The following is a 24,015-nucleotide window of genomic DNA, read 5'->3' on the forward strand; positions in this document are numbered from 1 at the left end:
GAGTTTTCTAGGAATTCTTATCTGATACATGTTGGAAGATTGAACCTTATTAGGGTTTAAAACAAATTGTCTAATTTGTAAGAAGTGTGTATAGAGACTATTTTGTGTGGAATAAGAGGTTGGACTATTAAATGATATGGGGTACAGGACTAGTATGTTATAAGAGACTGATTGGAAAGACATGGGTGGTCTGTCCAGTTAGTGACATCTGCCTATGTCTCATTATATGGAGGTGTTAATATACAGTAAAAACAAGTGGCATCATATAGAGGTTTTAATGTATAGTAATAACCGATAATATTATATGGATGTTTTGATGTATTATGATAACAATTAGGTATATATGGAGGTTTTGATGTATTATGATAACAATTAGCTATATATGGAGGTTTTGATGTATTATAACAAGTGGCTATATATGGAGGTTTTGATGTATTATAACAAGTGGCTATATATGGAGGTTATGATGTATTATAACAAGTGGCTATATATGGAGGTTTTGATGTTTTATAACAAATGACTATATATGGAGGTTATGATGTATTGTAACAAGTGGTTACATATGGAGGTTATGATGTATTATAACAAGTGGCCATATATGGAGGTTTTGATGTTTTATAACAAATGACTATATATGGAGGTTATGATGTATTGTAACAAGTGGTTACATATGGAGGTTTTGATGTATTATAACAAGTGGCTGTATATGGAGGTTTTGATGTATTAAAACAAGTGGCATTATATTGAGGTTTTGATATACAATAACAAATAGAATTAAAAGTTTTTACTATATAGCAATAAATGATTAATATCTGAAGTAGTTTGTGTAATGTAAGAGAAAGTAGTTTGGTTTTTGTTGTAACTGAAAAGTTTTTATTAGTCTCCATTAAATGTGTGAGTGAATGAGAGAAGAATGTTCTTGGTCACAGGTATCGAAAATACATCTTCTGTAAGATCTGTCAGGATTAAATGTCTTTGCACTTACAGTTATATTCTGTCTATGGCAGCATGGACAATTTTCGGATTTATCAAACAGAATCAGGATAAATGTCTGTGCTCTCTCCAGTAGTACCTGTATATTCTATGAATGTTCACTGTTTTGGTTTTGCCAACTTTCCCTGTGGCCATTTTGTAGCTAGTACAAAGAGCTAACTACTTGTGGGTGTCGCTTGAACCTGTGTGATGATTAGATTGTAGTGTTTCAATCATCAGATGCTGCTTAAGAGGATTATATAGAAGCTACCCAAGTGCTTGTCTCCCAGGAATAAGGAGCTCACTCAGATGGATCCGCCACATAGCCCCAACACACCATTCTCTCAATCACTCACATTTGTATAACTTACCAATTTTCAAGGGCTTGTCATCTTTCATTCAAATTGTAAAATATCACCATTCTTTTTAACGTAGATTATAAACATCTAAAGGTTTTAATGGTGATACATTTAATGACTGACATTCACGTAAGAGATTTAATATGTTTATTGATTAAGGTTGTATAGTGAACTTATGTACGGATGCTTTAATACTACGGGGAAAACGGCCTTGTACCACCAAAATCTCATTAAATAAAAGGTGGCAGTATATTCAGATTGTATGGCAGTAAATTGTGGTTATATGTCAGTATGTAAAGGTTATACAGCAGTATATTGAGGTTATATGTCAGTATGTAAAGGTTATACAGCAGTATATTGAGGTTATATGACAGTATTTAAATATCAAGGTTATATGGTAGTGTATAAAGGTTATATGTTAGTATATAAAGGTTATATGGCAGTACATAAAGGTTATATGGCAGTACATAAAGGTTATATGGCAGTATATTGAGGTTATATGTCAGTATGTAAAGGTTATACAGCAGTATATTGAGGTTATATGACAGTATTTAAATATCAAGGTTATATGGTAGTGTATAAAGGTTATATGTTAGTATATAAAGGTTATATGGCAGTACATAAAGGTTATATGGCAGTACATAAAGGTTATATGGCAGTATATTGAGGTTATATGGCAGTACATAAAGGTTATATGACCGTATATAAAGCTTATATGGCAGTATATTGAGGTTATATGGCAGTACATAAAGGTTATATGACTGTATATAAAGGTTATATGTCAGTATATAAAGGTTATATGTCAGTATATAAAGGTCATATGGCCGTATATAAAGGTTATATGTTAGTACATAAAGGTTATACAGCAGTATATTGAGGTTATATGGCAGTATTTAAATATAAAGATTATTTATTAGTACATAAAGGTTATATGGCATTATATTGAGATTACACCAAAGTTTAGAAGACATGGACAGAAAAATTGGAATGCATTACATTCAGTAAAAAATTTCTGTGAACAACACGGCAATAGATTTTATTCAAATTAACCTACATATAAAGGGCTATTGCACTGAAATGTTGGTTGTCTATATAATGGTCACTCTCCATGTAGTTTAATGTCATACAAAAAGGAATTAGCTGTGGAAAAGAAGTTAAAGAAACTAATAGCTATTTGCATGAAATTCTGCAAGTCAACATGTGACCTGGCTTTTTTTATTGATTAAATGCAAATGTTTGAGTATGAGGAATATTTTTGTCTCCAATCTTCCTACTTACGTTTCTCTATGTCTTCAATCCCATCCCAGTGGAGCCGTCGTGTATAGCTTGTTAATGTATATAGTTCCAGTGGAAATCTTAGGTTGGCTTTTTTTTCAGATTTTCTAGACATTCTGAACTGAATAAAACGGAAAATAGTTCATCATATATCATAAAAGTTGATTGATTTATGACCGGTTTTGAATTTCATATTCTTTCTAGACTATATACTCTGTGATGATAAGCTGGCATTAATTCCTTACTGTATCTATAAGTCTTTAACAAGATTATAGCTGATGGTTTCCTTGAGTAAATTGTCTCATTATTAATCATTACCACAGACTGTAAAATAATATTTTCTCATTCAAATTAATTGATGATATGTTTTAAACACATACATGAATTACTATGACTTTTTAATGGTACACATAAATTGATGACATATTTCATTGGTACACACTAAATGATGACGCATTTGCCTGGTACACATAAATTGATGACATATTTGATTGGTACACACTAAATGATGACGCATTTGCTAAGTACATATGAATTGATGACATACAAATTTTATACACATAGATATACAGGAATCAATGGCACATTTAGAATACATGACACTTATTTAAAGTACAATGTATAAAGAAAGGCAAAAGAAATCAGATTGAAAGTACATTGCTATTCATCCATAATCTGTTGCCTTGTCATAGTCGTATCAGCAAATCCAATTTCATCGTCCAGAAATAAGCCCATCCCTGGCTCAAGAGTGATAATATCAGTGTTGGTGTACTAGGTGAAAGGTACAATGTAAAAACTTTAATAAGAATATCCTAGGGAGATAACTCTTGGAAGCAAATCTTATAATGTATAAAAAGATAAAAAAAGTGATATGTTCCTTTTTTTTTTAAAAACAACTAAGTCTATTTTTACTTTTATTTCAAAGATAATAATAATAATGATAACAAAAAATATGTCAATAACTAAAGAAATACTGATGGACTTTTTGAAAGATGTTGGTGGATATTTGGGCGGAAAGCTATACAGATAAACCCACTTTATTGGATAAGCTTGGACTGAGACCACCAAAGGCTATAGCAAACCACAAAGAACAGACTAATTACACAGGAATCCCCGGTCGTTCTTGACTGCCCATTTATGGACAGTTCTTACGTTAATGGTAGGCACAACTTTATTATACAATAGCGGTTTATTGTGTATTCCTGAAAGTCTGGGCAAAATGATGTATAATTTGGTCATTGTAAATTGATTATTCAGTGGACCATCTTCATTTAACATTCTATTCTCTTACTCAGTCAGAGACCGTATTAGATGGCAGACATTTTCCTCAACTTCCTGGTGTGTGGTCTTAGATGCTAAAATGCTTGAGAGGAGTTCAATTCATTTTGACAGGAGGAGTTTGCAGAGGTTACATGCTAAATCCAAAGTTGTTTTTATGTAACTTAGCAGAGAATGCATGGATGGAACTGGCCGCTATTTTTTTTATATATATATTTATATCTTAATATCAACTCCTTGTTTCTGAAATTACACCATTTGAAGCAGAATTCATGATACAAAAAGCTGGTAGTGACCATGCCAAGCTTTTAACACAGCAAAGTATCTACACATTAATTGATGCTGATCATGAAAATTAAGCACATTAAATTGAGATGTTTTCAAATGTTAAAAGTAAGTACAAAACGAAAGGTTTGACACACTTTAATGCATAGTATTTAGCCCACTTATATATCATTCACTTTTCATTAAAACACCTATTCTGTAATAAGCCCACCCCTGCCAGGACCGAAGTTTGGACATTTAGGGTGTAGGGTAGATGCTGAGGCAATCAGGAGAGTGTTCAGAGATGAGATAGCCAGAGGGTTTGGGAGGAGGTCAGGGAAGTTTGGGAGGAAGGAGGGAACCTAATGGTTAGGAAATGAGACAAAAAGTGGGAAAGGCGGAAATTGAGGAATACGGAGAAAGAGGCATATGTGAAGAAAGAGTGAAGGTAGAAAATGAGGTTGGAAAGAGGGAATGGGGTGGAGAAAGAAGATAATGTTCGAAAGAAGAAGGAAAGGTTGGGAAGGAGGATGGAGAGTATAGGGCTAAGTGTAGGATGAAAGAATGAGATGGAAGGTTGGGAATGAGGTAAAAAGATGTAGAGGGAAAGATTGAGAAGGAGGAGGGAAGGTGAAAGTACAAAGGGTATGGAATGAGGGGGAGGGTTGGAAAAGGGGGAAGGAAGGTAGCGATTGGAAAAGATGGTGCGATTGGAGGAAGACATGTGTGGTTTGTTGTGGAGAAGGAGAGAGCGGGTTAGTTGGACAATACAGGATGGAAGATTTTAGCCAGGAAAAACAATGCCTGCCCACATATGTTTTGTCAGGGTGAACTTATTTATGACATTTGTTCCTAATGAACATTGATGGAGGAATCATGGTCCTGCATTGTAACCGTTGGCAACTGATATAGCCAGGGTTTGGCGTCACTATTCAGTACTCATTTAGGTACTGCTGCAACTGATCTTTAACCTTCACTGTAGACTGTAGACTGTAGTTAGCTGTCATCAGGTTCTTGTTAATGACATAAAATTTCAACCTTTTCTATTTCAGCAGTACTTCATTTGATCTGTCTCAGCCAATCAAACTCTTCTTGTTGTACGCATATCATTCTTTTAATTGGTTGAATAGAGTCATTTTGTTTATTTTTGTGTCTAGTTTATATAAAACTTTCCTTTTTATACATTTAATAAGTTTGTACATATTTTATAAATTGATTATAATACTTTATATAATACTTAATATTGATTAAAAAACTTGAAGTTTTTATGAATAAACTTTACCCATTAAATTGATATCTGGATCAACTCCATTTGAATCTGGTTTATTTTAACAACTTTATTGGAATATTGCAACTTTATCAGCATAAACTTTACTGCGATTAGATTTATCAGAATTTATTCCATCAGAATGATTTTTTGTTAGAATCAAGTTTATTAGACTAAATCTGATTAGAATGACCATAAGTTTCATGAGCTGTCATTGTCCTTATAACTGCACACAAGTATTACAATCGCATCAGATAATCCTTATCAAAATCTCTTTTATAGCAAAGTTTTCTTTTTACCATATCATCTTTTATTTGAAAATTTATCAGGATCACATTTTTTATTTTGTCTATCAAACTATCAGTCAGTGTCTGGATGTCAGTGTGTTTATCTGTTTTCTGTCAGTCATTCTAGTCACGGTGTACTACTGACGTGTACTAGTGTCTGTATCGTCCTGCCACACCAGGCTGGTGTCAGTGTTTCTACCTTGGCTACAGTCACAAGCGGCCGCCACTGTTAACTTAAATCGTGCCAAGGAATACCACATTTTAGGAATGCTTCATTGTTAATGTCGATATCACAATAAATTTACAGCTTGATTATAGAAACAAATATGAAGTGGTGAGCCAACTTTGCTGTGGAAAACGTTACATTCCTACGCGACTGATTTTCTTACCACACTTTTTATAGTCCCATTACACTTTGGATGCGTGTTTATCTCTTAGTTGTCTGGAATTTCTTTTTCATGAGAAAAGATAACATTTTCCTATTTCATGGCCAAATTGCCAATTGATGGCATTCAATACTTGTGACACACCATTTTCTGGTCTACGATATCCAGAAGAATCGTGCATTGGCAATTTTTGGTGGTAACTGGAATGTTAACGAAGAATGTTTCATTACCCATGTTGTCCTTTTTGTTAGCCTTTCTAATGGAGATAAAATATAGTTTTATAAAGCATTCCATTCAAGTGAAGAAAGATCTTGTTGTGGTAAAAATAAGTTTAAAATGACTGTCAAGAAGAACTTTTCATTTGTTTTGCATTTCACAATGATACGATTTGCTTTGAGAAAACATATAATGTCTGAAGAAGTACACCAAAAAGTGGTCAGTATCTTGTTGTATACAAACCGTACTTTATAAACAATTTTGAATATTGTATGGAATCTCGCTAGCATATGTATTAAAGTTTTAGTTTGTTTTCGATACAGAGGACATAGGCAGTGTGATGTTTCAGAAGAATGTGCATTATGACAGCAAAAACATTGTAATCAGACTTAAACATAACATCACAGACTTCGGGACCAAAGGACTGTGATGGAATTCACAAACTGATAATTTATGTTATGAAGGCAAATTATGAAATTTCTCTCTGTGTATGGTTTTATTTTCTATTTTATTCAGAATCATTATTTTTTTTGCCATATTTATGACATAAATGTGTTCTCAATTCTGATCGATAGATTTTATGAAGGACTTGAGCTTTAAAAGTAAACTTTATTTATTTCACAACAAATGTGAAACAATTTTTAAGCTTATATGAATTGCTATTGCTAGTCCAGATGGGAGCATACAAGGGGTCTTACTGTGGGAGAAATCCAGAGTAAGGAGGGAAAACCCATGTGGTTGGATAGGTAACCCCTTACCTTTTCAGTTCTAGCTGTCGGGTGTCATAAAAGTGAAAGGCGAGTGCATTACCACTGCGTATCAAGATTTGACTGTGTAGGGCCTCCTGTTCATGGACTGAACCTGAGAATTTCAACTTCAACAAATTTTCTCTGCAGTTTTAAAAACTCAACATGTTATTCCGGTGAGAGGTAGACAGAGTACAGCCAATTTGTAAGATGATTGACCATAACCAATAGGAGAATTACGTGTAATTTCAATCATTGTTTTCCATTGTTGAAAAAAAAAAGTCAAATGAAATGGCCGAGCTCCTGTCTCACAGATGTCAAATTCATTCCTCAGAGAATAATAGGGGAATTGAAAATCGATATTTTACCCTTATTTTGAGTTATTTCCTGAAATTTAACGTTACATAGAAAACCCTTTAATTAACTACTCACTTTGTCTGCCATGAAAACGAGCAACAGTGAGGTGTGTAATTTCATCTTTTCTGTGAATTATTTCCATAATGGTGAACATGGTTTCTTGAATATTGCTTTTATTAGCTGTTGTAGGCCAATTTGTGGAAATTTTGTATAAATTTCATTAGAAATGGTTGCATTTAAAGAAATTAAATCAAATGTTGCAAATTGTTGGAGTAATGAAGAAATTGTTTTGAGAGCAAAAGCAGAGAAAGATTTTTTTCTGGTGTTGCGCATTTTAGCATAAGAGTTACTGAATGAAAAAAATTGTTTTCTGTTGCAATGTAAAAATATAACTTCCATCCATGTCTACTAACCTGACTCGTCTGCTTTTTAAAAACAAATTCACGTTAGAAACCCTAGCTGACTTTCAAAACATCCAGAATAGTTCACGGTTGAATTGTGAGTAATGGTATACATATATGATTTTACAAAACTGTTTTAAACTTTATAGAATTTCTTGAAAATGCATATTATGTATAGTCACTTTATTTGAAAAAAAAATGTTTAAAAATTGGTCCAGTATTTCCTGGTATTGTCTGTTCAAAGAAATGCCAGTGTAGGTTTAAAAAAGCCCTGGTTTAAAAACAAGGTAGGACTTAAGTAACAAATTGTAGAGAATCAAGGTATCAATGAGACACTGGAATGAGACATTGACTTTGCTTCAGTGGTAGGTTTTTGAAACAACAGCAGCTTAAACACTATATCTACCTTTCTTACTTATTAATGCTGGAGATGGATAGAAACACTGACTTATTGACCTTGAGCACTGCCTAATTGTATACCAATCTAATTATCTACTCTTTATTTCCTGTGTCTGCTGTACCTGGCGATGATGTCATATCATGAAGTTATAATCCAGTAAAGGTAGAGGTAATATACTTGGTGTGCCAGACCAGGTCACATTGGTACCATGGAAAAAGGGCTCTGACGCGTAATTACAGGAACAGGAAATACACGAGAAGGTACCCTGGGAAATTAGAGAACTGTTTCCAAAGGACAAAGTACACCAAGTTGATTTGCTGACGAGATAAGGCAAAGTCACTGGAGACTTAGGTGGTGGAATTGGGGAAAAAAACAAAAACTTGATGGCGTCAGGCAGCTGTTTACAATCATTTCTCTGACCTTGTTGATGTGTTAAGAAGGGTGACACTGTTTTAATTAGGCACTTAACCTGATCAACTAGTCTTTTCTCTTTAAATCAGCAAAGGAAAATTAAATCAGATTTTTGTGACAGACACAATTTTTTTATACGAGTTTACTACAAACATTTGTTCGTGCCTGTGTACTTTAGTGTATACAACTCTTGTGATTTTAGTGGTTCCCTCCAAGTGGGATTTTTTTTAACCTGAAGTGCGTCAACTTGTAGGATTGTCTTTCTAGCTGTCATTGAATATATTTCATGTCTGAATGTTTAGGGGTCACACAGATTTAAGTCAAGGTGTCGTGTGCTCCTTCTGCAATGTGCTGTTATTCAATGTGAAAAAAAAGATAAGTACGTTGAAAAAATTTATTGATTTCTGAACGCTAAGTATCAGACTGACATTATGGCTGTCAAATTCCATGTCTCAGAACAATTCTGCATATCAAGTACGCTAGGAATGAGCTTTTCGAGTGGATATGACTGTATGGAAATTCTTTTTCTTCTCATCAATTTAAGTAAAAGAAGTGAATACCTTCTTTTTTATTCCATTTTGTGTGACTCTCATGGGCCAATGTAATTGTCATTAGCAACTGTATGCTGCATGACGAAAAAACATCAAGACAAAAAGTCTTTGCCCTGTAGTCGACGGAAAGCGTGATGTCTCGCCACACTGGTACAGACATTTTAGTGGAGCACATTTTGGTAGGATATTGATTCAGGCACAAAGGGCACATTCACTTAGCTGAAAAATGGTTAGAAAAATCTGTTCTCATCATTACAATGGCCAATTTTATTGTCCAATTTGGCAGGAAGACCTGTCTTTACCTTGTATAACTCTGTCCGCATAGGCTAACTCATAATACACCGCTAAACAGCTGTCCTCGTTTAAGTAAAACGTATACTATGATAGCACAGCTTAAAAGAGACAATTGCATGTCAAAGACAATTTCTGTCTGAGCAAGGAACAGTTACATGAACAAAAATGCTATTTACAAAGTGATGCTTAGGTTTTGTCTTATCACAAAATGTGATCCATAAAACTTATATGGAGTCCTTGTGTCGGCTATTCATCACTAGCTTGGATAAAGTTATGAAAACTGTAGTGAGGGTAAGACTTTTATAGATGGTCGAGGTAAAGTCATGCAGTGTCCAGGAAAGGCCTATGCGGATGGTGGTAAAGGTAAAACCATGTTGCCAGGAAAGGCCTATGTAGGTTGTGGCAAAAGCAAAGGCAATGCAAAGGGTGGCCTGGAAAAGGCAGTTTTAATTGATGGCTAAAGTAAATTAAATCATGCTTATGGTAGCAAATATATGGACATGCAAATGGTGAACTGGGGAAGGACTGTTATAGGGTGTAGGTAAAGGTGTAGTCATGGAAATGGTGGCCTGGGAAAGACTCTCATAGGGCGGTGTCAAAGGTATAGTAGACCGGGGGTACAAAATGTAGGGCTGATAAAGGTGGTGGAAAAGATTAACCATTAAAATGATAATTAATAGGGACCTCATTGAGAGTCTCACTATGTATCATATTCACCAAACTTTGAGTCGGAACCTCACTATTAAGCCTGTTTCCTAGGTAGGTCACACACAGTATAACGAACACATTTCAGAGACAATCCATTGTATGTAAGTAAGAGAGAACAGGGTTTGATATGTATAGGGATATATACAGGGACAAGATTGGACCGTTTTGACAATCAATATAGTATAGTAGCAGTACAACATGGCAGGGTGAAGGACAGGAAGTCAGGCATCTGACTCATCACTAATGGTCCTGTTTATGTATACCAGGGTAGAGCATTATATTGGTACCGTATCCTCTACTGAAGAGGCCTCTTGGACTGTGTACCGCAGATTATTCTGATATCTCTCAGTTCCCATCTAGTGGCAGGCATTTGAAAAACAGAACTAACAATGATATTGTTGAAGAAACACTGTATTTTATTTTGATGATTTGGGATTTTTTTTATTTGAGTACTTCAGTGGAGGTAATTATAGATAGTATCTAAAATTTTTGTTAATCACTTTAAAGAAAGGGTTTGATCAGACATTAGAAATGAAGAGGTTTTACGCAGGGTATTTTTAATGAGAAGGGGTTGCTTTGCGGTTTTTAGACCTTCATTCAGGAGAAGTTGTTTTGGATACTTTAAAGAAGGGAAAAATTGTTTGGACAGTGCAAGAGAGGGAATGTGTTTTTCCTATGCTTTACAGGAAAGGGGAGTTTTTGTTTGAACACATAAGGAGAGGGAAAGTTTCATTTGGCATACCTATGGGAACCAACTGCGCCCCTCTGTTGGCTGACATTTTTTTGTTTTCATACGAGGCTGCTGAATTAATTGAAGAGCTTATCAATACAGGTCACAAAAACCTTGCAAAGTCGTTTACTTTCACCTTCATATATAATGATGCTGTCTTGTCTTTAAATAACAAGAAATTTATTGACTATGTCCATCGTATATATCCACTAGAACTGGGTATCAAGTTTACAACAGACTTGTCAGTTTGCCTGTTGGTTTCATTGTTGTATACCTTGTTCTCCTTTGAGAACCTGACATTACTTACTTGGATTGACCAAGGTTTACATGGCAGGGTTTTTTTTTATGGAATATGAGTTTGAATTATGATTATGTTGCAATATTAGTAATTTTGTGATGTTTTTTGGACAATGAAAGAGAGGGGATGTGTAGTTTGACACTTTACAGGAGAAGTGATGTTTTGTTTGGTTCGGACACTTTACAGAGAGGGGAAATTTTGTTTGATTGGACACTTCACAGAGAGGGGAAGTTTTGTTTGATTGGACACTTCACAGAGAGGGGAAGTTTTGTTTGGACACTGAAGGAGAGGGGAGGTTTTTTGTTTGCATTTTACAGGAGTGGGGAGGTGTTGTTTGAACATTTTACAATTTTAGAGAATGGGAGTTTTTTGTTTGGACACCCTGTAGGAGAGAGGAAAGTTTGAGCAGTCACTGTAGAGGAGAGAACATTTTTTGTTTGGACACTGGAGGTGAGGAGCAGGTTTGCTTGCGCATTGGAGGAAAGAAGCAATTTTGTTTGGACACTGTGGAGGAGAGAAGGTTTGCTTGGGCATTGGAGGAAAGAAGCAATTTTGTTTGGACACTGTGGAGGAGAGAAGGTTTGCTTGGACATTGGAGGAAAGAAGCAATTTTGTTTGGACACTGTGGAGGAGAGAGGTTTGTAAAGAGTGGAGAGGCTTTATCTAGACATTTTAAACAATTGGAGAATTTTTATTAGGAAAGAATGCAGGATTATTTCAGGGTTATTTCATTGCCATGATGAGTATATTTAAGAGTGTGGGATTCACTGTCCTAGAATCCTGTGTTGTGGATCTGCAGATGCACTAGGACTACAAATTATAGGTTTGTACTTCTTTATGAATGGACCCAGTAGCTTAATGGAGGCTGACTCATAGGAAAAACACATTCCAGCACCTTACAGTATTGTTTTATCATTTAAACTTGTAGCAGCAAAGTCAGCTGGGGACATGCTCTTCCAACTGAGAGATATGTTAATGTTTTAGTTCGAAGTTCAATGTAAATGGGTTTCAGCATTAATCACTTCATTTGTATTTGAAATGTAACATGTACAAAATGGATTCAACTATTTCAGTATTCATTTTTATGCAAGTGCTTAATAGTTTATTATGGTATGTTTGTGTAGCCAAAACTTTGCTATAGTGGGCCTTGAGTTTAAAGGCCTCAAACACAGTTTGAATGTACATTTCTCAAGGTCGTGGACACTTTAAATTTGTTTCAAGGTCATGGACTCTTTATGTTCAGGTTTCAAGTTGTGGACATGGTGTTATTTAGCCAGTGTTTCAATATCATAAACACAGTGATCAAAGTAATTGTCACAAAATTTTTTTCAAGTTCATGGACGCTATGCAATTTCAATGTACTTCAAAATCACTGACACTTTGTATACATTGTTTGAGGTCAACGATGCTGTGTGTACAAATTCCAAGGTCATAATCACCTGTTTCAAGGTCATGTACATTCCAAATATGTTTCTAGGTTATCAGGTCTTTATGTACATGTTTCAAAGTAATGGACTGTTTGTATATCTTGTTCAAAGGTCATTGACACATTGTGTACATATTTCTAGGTCATGTTCACTAAGTGTACATGTTTCAATGTCAAGGATACTGTGTGTGCAATTGCTGCAAGGTTGTGATCATTGTGAGTACATGTTATAAGGTAAAATAAACTGTGCATATGCTTCAAGTACGTCAAGTCTTTATGCACAAATATCAAGGTCATCGACTCTGTACATCCCTTTCAAAGGCCATTGACACATGTAAATGTTTCAAGGTTAAAGACAAATTGTAATCTTGTTGTCTTTAAAGATCATGGCAATGATGACCTCATCAAGGTCACCAAGGACGATCAGCTTCCATGTGAAAACCAGAGTTTGCTTTGGCCAATCTTAACCAAACCGTTATACAGTACTTCCTTACTGAAAGTGTTTGCTTATAATTGCTTTACAGTTTTGAAGGTCAAAGGTCAAAGTCACATTTACTATTAATAGAAAAAATCAGTTTCCCTGTGATAACTCAAGTTTGCTTTGGCCAATCAAACTCAACCTCATATAATGCTTCCTTACAAAAATAGCTTGCTTTGGATTGCTTTTTCAGGTCCCAGGTTCAGTGGTCCAGATTGATGTTTCTCTAAGTAGAACATTGGTTTTCAGGATGGAACGTGGTTTCCCTTGGGCCAAACAAGCTAAAACTTCATACAATTTCCAGCCACATAGCATTTTTTATTTTCTTGTTTTTTTTTGTTTTTTTTCGCATTGTCTTTTTTTATTGATTATTTGTTTTGTTTCAGTAAGTTATGTTGATTTTTATGTTTTTGACAAAACACACTCCTGACAGTGGTACAAGATCTCTGATATGTTATTTTAAATATTATATTAAATGAGACTGAAACTAAAATTTGATCTCAAACAATACCATTTTAAAAATATTTCTTTTTTAGATTCATAATTGTGTATGTTGAAGTGAATATGAATTCCTAACAGAGAAAATACATGGTCCATCCTCATCACATACCTACATATTACCCTACTGGACTAATTCACATATACAAACTGACAAGGTACACATGCAAGTATGTGGAGGATTTCACACCACTGCCATAATACACATCAACCATGAATGCCCATGAGTTTGGAAGACAATGACTTTTATTGCATCTAAAGTATCATACACGTACCGCAAATTACTGGTAAATTAGCGTTGGTTTAGAGGATAAAGGTCATGTCATTGGAGCCCTAATCTGACATTTATAGTACTGAGCAGCTGATTGGCTGGAAGGTTTTGCACAGTTTGGCAGTTAGGCAATGACAGACGACTTGTCCTGCCACATGTAAAGACGTAAGACAGATGGTGATTGGCTTACTACCCCGTTGGCTTTTTTTCTCCATTATGAAAGCTTAACATTGATTATTTGATGGCAACCAATTTTGCTACAATATATATAGAAAAATTGTGTACAAATCTTACAGAAGATGTTTTATATTGATCAAGGAGTTAATAATTAGCTGATTTCTCAAGGAATATAAAATTTGAGACTGAACACTGATGGCAGGCTGTAATTTGATTCTGATTTCTTACACTAATCAAGACAGGTAATAACCTTGATGGAAATCCAAATCACGCGGAAATATTCCTTGATTGGTCAGCCAAATGATTGTGTAAGCCTTTGACATTGGTAAACACAACTAGTGGATGTCTACGTAATTAAATTTTCTTCATTCTCATTACACGAAACAAATTCAGTACATGCATATGTAACCATGGTAATTTGGCCTCTAACAGATATGTGGTTACAGGGACATAAAAACCTGAGGTTTTTTGATGGAGATATTAATTTACAAAATACATTTGATTTTATGTTAAAGAGTGTTCATCAATAAGACTTTATATAATTTGTAGATTGTAAAATTGTAACTTTTTCTGTTTTATGGATATTTTTATAAACCATCAGTTGGACGGAGATTCTTATTTTTTTTCAGAAAGATTTATTCTTTAATTTAAAAATAAATACAAGGGCGATTCTTTTGAGCATGAAATTTCACATACAAGAATTCGTAACAATAAATTTGTTTTTAGCAAAACATTTTACCAAGGGTAATATTTCATTGCTTTTATTATGGACAAGTTTTACTCACATGTCTTAAATTTTAGATTCTTGTTAAAGCAGTGCTTGCTCTTTAGGGAAATTTACGTTTAGAGAGAGAGGAAAAACCCATTTCCAGGAAGATTCGATTTTTATGTAGATTTTATAGCCATGCTACATAGTTCATGGGAAATGAAACTTGTAAACAATATTTTATGTACAGTGGGAAAAGTGCTATTCCAAACCAATAAAACTATTCAAGTTTCTGGATATCTAGAACATTTTCCAATGCATTCTTTTCATTCCCCATGTCAATAATAAGTGTGTACTAATTAATGTCCTCTTGTCACTGTGTATCATTATTCAGCATGTTTACTGCTATAACAGGTTTCCATACTATAGCATTCATGCCATTGTCTACACTTATTTCGCTTGGATGAATAACATTTGAAACCAATTCAACTGAAAACAACATTGCTAACACTGCTGCAATATCATATTTTCAACCGTAAAATATCTTACATATACTCGAAGGAGCATTTCCCACCTCCACTTACAGAGAGTGCTTGTATACAGGATACCCAAGGTTATATGGGATTGATTCATTGATAAGTTGATCGACTTTATAGCCCTGTTCTGATACCATGCTGACAAAGTTTTATTGTTCAGAGAACCAACATATTATTGTGAATATTTCAACTGGTTTCCCAGAAGATCCATTTACTTGCATGGATGAAACTGTTATTGTCCTCATAAAACTTGTCCCAGCTGCAAACTTTTGTAGAGAGAAAGAGCTCTCCACCATAGTTTGATGCAGTAGATTCGGCAGCATTCATTAATATAAAGGAAGAGTTGTGCTGGATCGTAGGAGTTGAGCACTGGGACAATAAACAGTGGTCTGACATCAGTATCGGATGAATTATCTTGCACCAGTTGGAGTTTTAGAACAAGCTTGTAGAGGATGCAGATTTTGTTCTGTTTGGCTCCGTTATATCTGTGTTAACTTAAAATATCCACTCCACGTTATGGGTCTGTATATATTTTTTTGTTATCTGTTTATTGTAAAAGTTCATGTCAGCATTATATACGGAGCTGTGTTAAACTGATGCTGCAATCGATACGCTACACATAACTGTTCCTAGGGTTTAGTTTTGGTGATTTAGTCTTCCTTTTTCTGTTGCTGTTAGATACAATCTGTCACTGTACATTGCCAAGGCCGATGTTTTTCCCTCAAATTCATTTCTTCTTTTTAAATTCATCGACAGATTGCCAGTTGTCATCTGATTATCCATATCTATTTATTTTCCTCACAATTTGCATATTAGTTGGTTTCTCTCCGTGTATTTCATTGTAGTGGCTCCACACTGAGATATCATTAAGAATATGGTATATTGACCAATAACAGTGAGTTGATACCATCTTTTAATTACAGTATACAGGAGATGTGATTCTTTGTATGTAGAAAAGCTCTAAGATAGTGGGTTTTCAGCTGCAGTAAACCTGTTCTCTGAATTATGCTGTCCTATATAGGCCTTTGAACTTTGGCATTCTTCAATGTCAGTCACAAGGGGCTCTGCTCAATGGTGATATGCACAACTGGTGTTGTGCAAAGAGGCCATGTGTACAACTGGTGCTGTGCTCATTGATGTTGTGTACTTTATTTTTTTGTATACAACTGGGACTGATCTCAAACGTATTGTGTACTACTGATGCTGTGCTCAGTACTGATGTATACAACTGATGCTGTACTCAATACTGATGTATAAAACTGGTGCTGTGCTCAGAGGCCATATACAGAACTGGTGATATGATCAGTGTTGTGTACAACTGTATATACTGGTAATGTATACAACTTGGACTCTGCTCAGTGGTGATAGATACAACTGGTGCTGTAATTAATGTTTTTGTATACAACTGGTGGTGAGCTTGAAGGTGTTTTGTACAGCAGTACTGATGTATACTGGAACTGTGCTCAGTGATATTGTATTCAACTGGGGCTTTGCTCAGTGCTGTTGTATACAGCTGGCACTGAGCTCAAAGGTGTTGTATACAACTGGAGCTAAGCTCAGTGCTGTTGTATACAGCTGGAGCTGAGCTCAAAGGTGTTGTATACAACAGGAGCTGAGCTCAGTGCTGTTGTATACAGCTGGAGCTGAGCTCGGCACTGTTGTATACAGCTGGCGCTGAGCTCAAAGGTGTTGTATACAACTGGAGCTGAGCTCAGTGCTGTTGTATACAGCTGGAGCTGAGCTCAGTGCTGTTGTATACAGCTGGAGCTGAGCTCAAAGGTGTTGTATACAACTGGAGCTGAGCTCAAAGATGCTGTATACAACTAGGGGGGGGGGGGGTCTCAAAGGTATTGATTACAACTGGTGCTATGCTTAGTTGTGATGCATACAACTGTCACTGTGCTCAATGATATTGTATACGACTGTGGCTGCCCTCAATTGTGTACGGCTTGTGTTGACATCAGTTGTGTATGGCTGGTGTTGACATCAATTGCGTTTGGTAGAACTGGCGCTGATTTAAACTCAGTGATGTTGTGTACAACTGAGGCTTGTTTGAGCTCCATCTGCAGCTGATGTTGATGTGTAAACTGTGCTCATTAGCTCATAAGTGCTATTTATTTGACTTACTCAATCTGTTTATAGATAGGTAATGTACACTTAGTAAAAATGGTATGTACTTTCTTTCTGACAGAGTATAACTGTGTATATGGCTAACTCATGGTGCTGTCAGATTGGCTACATGGAGCTTTGCATGGTAGATGCTATGTACTTTGCCAACTCTTGCTGTTTCAAAATGGTGTTCTGCATGTGACCATCTTTTGTTTGTACTTGCTTGGCCAAGTGTTACTGTGTATGTAGCCAACTAATGCCTTGTATGGCTGACTAGCCTTAGAAAGAATCACAGACACACAAGACACATTGATGTATGGGCAAATGTTTGACTTTACATCTAGAATCTCCATCATATAGCTGTGGAAACTACACGGCAACACAACTGTGTGCCAATTTTTTTTCCAATTTAAAAATCCTTTTTATTTAAAATGCTGACTGGCGTTGAGTTTTTGGGCATCTGGTGTGGTGTAATTAAAAATCTTCCTTTGATAAGCAGGGTCTTTTATATAATGTACAGGGTCAGTGTTCAAGGCATAAGATTTTTGAGATACAACATCTATTCACTCCCTAACATATTTTATCAGTATGTCACCATGAGCTTCCCTCTTAAGAACTGTAATGGAGCAAGGAGGCATTAATTATATCTGTTCATCTTGTATATAGGAATTTCCGAAGTTTTTACAGGAATATTATCGACTTTATTTTCTGTGTGGGCTGTGTATTCCGACTTCCTCAATAACGGTGATGGGGCTTTATCACCAAGGTAATGCACAGCCCCATTTGACAACTATACTTAAAACTGTACAAGTTTTTGTCATCCATAGATTAGTTGCCAAGAACTGGGCAGAATTAGATGCCTCTGACATCTTGTGTACCAATTCATCAATATATATACTGAAGACCTAATGCAGATTTTCGGATCTGGAAAGCTGACTATATAGTTATGAGGATTAGGTAATCAGAAGATTTACTGGATAGGAAAATGATGCAATGAAAATAATGGCTGCCAATGATGTCTGCTGGAGGCAATAATGAAAAATGACAAATTATCAGTTTTTGATTTTATGACTGATGAAATGAACTGTATATGGAAATTTGATAGTTGTGATGGTTCAAGTGCTGTCATCCATACAAGCCAACAATGGTTATGCAAGTCCAAAGTTGGAATCAATACATCTTATGCAGCGGATTACTGCACATTTTTTCCATAAATGAGCTTTGGTGTAAAATTTTCTTGGCTCTTTTCCTGTTTTGATTTGCAAGGAATATACTTTTTCAATAGAAATACCTATCTTGTATTACTGTAACCTTTGCTAAAGGCTTATAGAGATGTCATTTGACCTTGAAAACCAATTTTCAAAGGAAGCCTGAGGCTTAACATCAAATGTAGGAACACATTACTTTTAATTCCTGTGAAGATTGTAGTAAGATCTAATAAAAGGGAGACAACACCCTGAAATCAGCAAAAACCTACTATATATATATATATATATACAGGTGTGATACAGGAAATAACGCAAAACAATGTGATTACAGATCTTTGGAGAAATTAACCAATCATAAAACCAGAGAAGTTCACCAATCAGAACAATGGAAAAGAAGTTATTGTTCGTGGTTCTGTTATTGTCAATTACACGCTCACTCTGACAATGAAGACAATATATTGTTAACATCTACAATTAAATACTGAGTTAAAAAGTTAAAAATCACAAGACAAATTACTTGCTAACAAACCTGGGAATGATGCTTTGTCAAACTAACATTTACAAAGGTGGTAATAAAGGGTAGCTTTTGGCAGCACATCATTGTTTACTGTAGATGGGAGTATTGTATTCCAGTTTTGTTTGTTATTGAGGGACTATTGAAATAACACATGTGGTATAACTGTTCTCTCTGTGAGAAGAGTGTCATGTTTTCTAAACACTCTTGGTCTGCAATTACTTTCCTTACAATGTCATGCGCTGGTACTTTACTAGGAAAACTTACAATAGAATTGTACAAAAATATAAATTCTGTATTAAAAAAACTGCAAAACAAGCTAATAGCTAATATCAATTGCTTTTGCTTGCCCCTGTTATATGCATGTAAGGGGTCTTTTTGTGTAGGACGAAACCAAAGTACTGTTGGGGTAGGAGATGGGGGAACAAATTTGGTCAGACAGGTTCTCCATGACCTTTTAACATCTGTTTAGGGAATCCAACCTTGGATATCTTGGAGATATTAAAATAAAACTAATTATAATTTATTCTTTTCCACGACATTAAAACTAAAATTAAGTTAACTTTTATACTTAATTCCTACTCTACTAATAGCTGACTCAACAACTTATCTACAACCTTCCTAGTTAAGGCTCTTCCCAAACAACAGAGCCTGTGAAATAGCCAACACACTGAAGGACGTCCTCTCCTCAAACAACAGAGCCAGAGACACATCCAACACACTGAAGGATGTCCTCTCCTCAAACAACAGAGCCTGTGATACATCCAACACACTGAAGGATGTCCTCTCCTCAAACAACAGAGCCTGTGATACATCCAACACACTGAAGGATGTCCTCTCCTCAAACAACAGAGCCAGAGATACATCCAACACACTGAAGGATGTCCTCTCCTCAAACAACAGAGCCTGTGATACATTCAACACACTGAAGGAGGTCCTCTCCTCAAACAAGAGAGCCTGAGATACAGCCAACACAGTGAAGGAGGTCCTCTCCTCACACAACAGAGTCTGAGATACATCCAACACACTGAAGAATGTCCTCTCCTCAAACAACAGAGCCAGAGATACATCCAACACAGTGAAGGAGGTCCTCTCCTCAAACAACAGAGCCTGTGATACATTCAACACACTGAAGGAGGTCCTCTCCTCAAACAACAGAGCCTGTGATACATTCAACATACTGAAGGAGGTCCTCTCCTCAAACAAGAGAGCCTGAGATACAGCCAACACAGTGAAGGAGGTCCTCTCCTCACACAACAGAGTCTGTGATACAGCCAACACACTGAAGGAGGGCCTCTCCTCAAACAACAGAGTCTGTGATACATTCAACACATTGAAGGACGTCCTCTCCTCAAACAACAGAGTCTGAGATACATTCAACACACTGAAGGAGGTCCTCTCCTCAAACAGCAGAGTCTGTGATACAGACAACACACTGAAGGAGGGCCTCTCCTCAAACAACAGAGTCTGAGATACATTCAACATACTGAAGGAGGTCCTCTCCTCAAACAAGAGAGCCTGAGATACAGACAACACACTGAAGGAGGGCCTCTCCTCAAACAACAGAGTCTGAGATACATTCAGCACACTGAAGAAGGTCCTCTCCTCAAACAACAGAGTCTGAGATACAACCAACACACTGAAGGAGGTCCTCTCCTCAAACAACAGAGTCTGTGATACATTCAACACACTGAAGGAGGTCCTCTCCTCAAACAACAGAGCCTGAGATACATTCAACATACTGAAGGAGGTTCTCTCCTCAAACAACAGAGTCTGTGATACAGCCAACACACTGAAGGAGGTCCTCTCCTCAAACAACAGAGTCTGAGATACAACCAACACACTGAAGGAGGTCCTCTCCTCAAACAACAGAGTCTGTGATACAACCAACACACTGAAGGAGGTCCTCTCCTCAAACAACAGAGTCTGTGATACAGCCAACACACTGAGGGAGGTCTGCTTAGACAACAGAGATGGGAGAAAGTTTCCTCTGACAACGGAGCCTGAAACACCGCCAACACACTGGAGAAGTTCTGCTTAAACAACAGAGCCAGGAATACAGCCAGATCTGATCACATTCAGAAACAATGTCTAAAGGCTTATAAAGATTTTTATGTTTTGACAAATGTCAATAAAAAAACCCTAAAATTAGATTTAGTCTTGAAAAGCTTTAGGACATTAGAACTATACAGAAATTCTCACCATTTTGTGAAATCATATTTAATGATGAGCATTGACTTCATACTGAGAAAATGTATAAAACATTGTATCCATTTGATGCTTGAAAATCCCCAGGTTGATCCGCATCACAATTATTGTCTGTATACAGGGCTAAACCAGGCTTATATGTCAGAGTAGGTTAATATTTTAATGATGATACCTGCAACCATCTTTCTTGGAGTACATGACAGATAACTGGCAAAAGGTGTTATTGTAAACAAAGTGTTGACATGGAAACTTGTGCTTAGGAGCATAAGCCATAAGCCCTTATGGTATTCTACATGGTCCGTTTTCATTCTTCTGTTAAGTGCTGCCAAACATCAGCCAGTATAACTGACCTTGTGAGAATGTATGCTAACCTCTGGTAAGGGTTCCTTGTAATATTAGTTGAACAGGCAAAAAATGGAAAACATATGTCAGAGTCTGGGTAATATAAATATTTATTAGGGACCTGATACCTTTGAAATGGTGTAGATTAGCATGATTTTACTGCTTCACAAATACTTGTCATTGAGTAAGAGCTCTCTGATGAATGGAGGTGATTTGAGTGGAGGGAGAGAAGTCAGTAAGGGACTGTGAGGTATAAATATACTCAGGTTTTACATCAAGTTCGATCAGTACTGTACTCATGCCAATGCTTTTGTTTTCTTTCTGATAGATTTTTTTTTTTCTCATATTTGATAAAAATATATTGGGATCTATCATCAAATAAAAGTACATTGTATACTTACATGAAATTTTTTTTTATTATTTTTGTGTATTTTTTGTTGTTTTTTTTGTCAGAATATTTCATATTAAAGAGATAATATGATAAATACTGGGAGCTAAGGAGAGATCACTCTCACTGTAAGCTGTTAACATATGTCACAACTGGAAATCTTTTTTTTGTTAGTATTTTACTGAACTGTCAAAGACACTGTGTCAGCCATAATTATTGTCAGGTGTAGGATTATCACTACAACATAGTAAATTTGTCACTAACATATACAGGACCACAACATAGTACTCTGATTGACATGTCAGTAAGGAACGCCATTTTATAGGGACCTCTCTTGTGATCAGTGGTGTCGCAAAATCTGCTTGAGTAGTAACAACAACAAAAAAACAAACAAACAAAACAAACACAAACAAAAAAAACAATAAGTCTTTTCACCAGTTGGTGAAAAGCCCTGAAAACACCAGAGACATACTTGGGAAGATGTGCCATTTTGGAAATTTACTTGAAATAAAAAAAGTAAAAAGTTTGTAATGATTTGTTGCAAATTCTCCAAATGATCTATAATTTAGACCGGCCAAGTCTATAGTTGTCAGAGGTGATTACAGAACAAAGTACATTCTGTGTTGGTCTTGGTTTTAGATAGCTTGTTTCAAAATTAACAAACTAATTTCACTCTCGGTGCAGCAGAGACTTTGGACTTATATGCGCATTATAATAATATTTAATAGTATTGAAATTCCAGTCAATTAAATTACCGTTAACTGAGGATTTTTCAGAAAAAAGAATTCTGACAAATATTGTAAAACACAAATCAAGTCAGATGATGTATACAGTGAATATGAGTGCCAGGGATTCCGGTGTAAGGGAGCTTTTCTGTACAGTATTTTCAACTGTCAAATTTGACAGAAATTGGAATATTTTAAGATAAAATAGTTTCAAATTAATAGGTAGTCATAATAAATATGCTGTGTTTTTGGTTGCTGTTTTCTCTCTAGATTAGAGATTTTTGCTTCCATATGAAATGGAATTTGCTGGACAAAAGTTGTAGAATCTGCAGGCTGTAATAAAGAAACAGCGAGCTGCCACAGATAAACTTGAAATATAGCAGCTCCAACACTTATCTACCATCAGCTAAAATAATATGGACAGTTATTAAACAAGCAGGTCCATACACAAGCCCCTCATAAAAAACTTTGATCTGTAGGAACAGGCCCTCTCTTGTCTGTGAACTGGGAGATATCTCTACAACACAATGCTACTATAGGGATGCTTATAGAATAGAAATACAGTTTCTGATAGTGCTTATTCTCTTGACCAGGAATTTGGCAGCCCACCAAACATTATGCCCTACTTGTTGCCTACACTGAACCTTATCATATGGCTCTTTTTTTGTCAGTGTTCAGAATATATATATATTGATGCATTTAAAACTGTTCTCTCTGTGGTCATGTGACATTTCTACTGTAGATGAGATGTCCATTGCTATACAGTAGATCGATGGGGAGGGGGGGTTGTTATGATGATACTTCCTGCATTGTTTGCTGTTTGCCGATGAATAATGAGCATTTGAGATGAAACAATGTCATGTAAATCCTCATTTTATTTTTATCCAATGCCAGTCAAGTTTTGCCAGGTTTTTGAACACTTCTTTGCTGTAGAGTACAGGTGACCTTAATAGTCTCAGCTTGTGGGAATTACCCTGTAGTCAAGCAGTAAAGTGTCTGGCTGATGACCTAGGGCTCGCTAGTTCGAACCCCGCCGAGGACAAAGTGTTTTTCATTATTCCTTCCTATTATATTGCTATACAGATGTTATATATGATGAACAATGTTGTATGCAGTTTCCACATTGTCGTATAGATGATGTTTTCTATTAGACACAGGCACTTGGCAAATAACTTAGACGACTTTGGTTTTGAACCAAACAGGTGTAAGTGAGTGAGATCGAGTGTGTT

This window comes from Ylistrum balloti, unplaced genomic scaffold, assembly GCF_031769215.1.
Source record: "Ylistrum balloti isolate Yb309-2 unplaced genomic scaffold, AGI_CSIRO_Ybal_v1 Utg370452, whole genome shotgun sequence".
Lineage (NCBI taxonomy): Eukaryota > Metazoa > Mollusca > Bivalvia > Pectinida > Pectinidae > Ylistrum > Ylistrum balloti.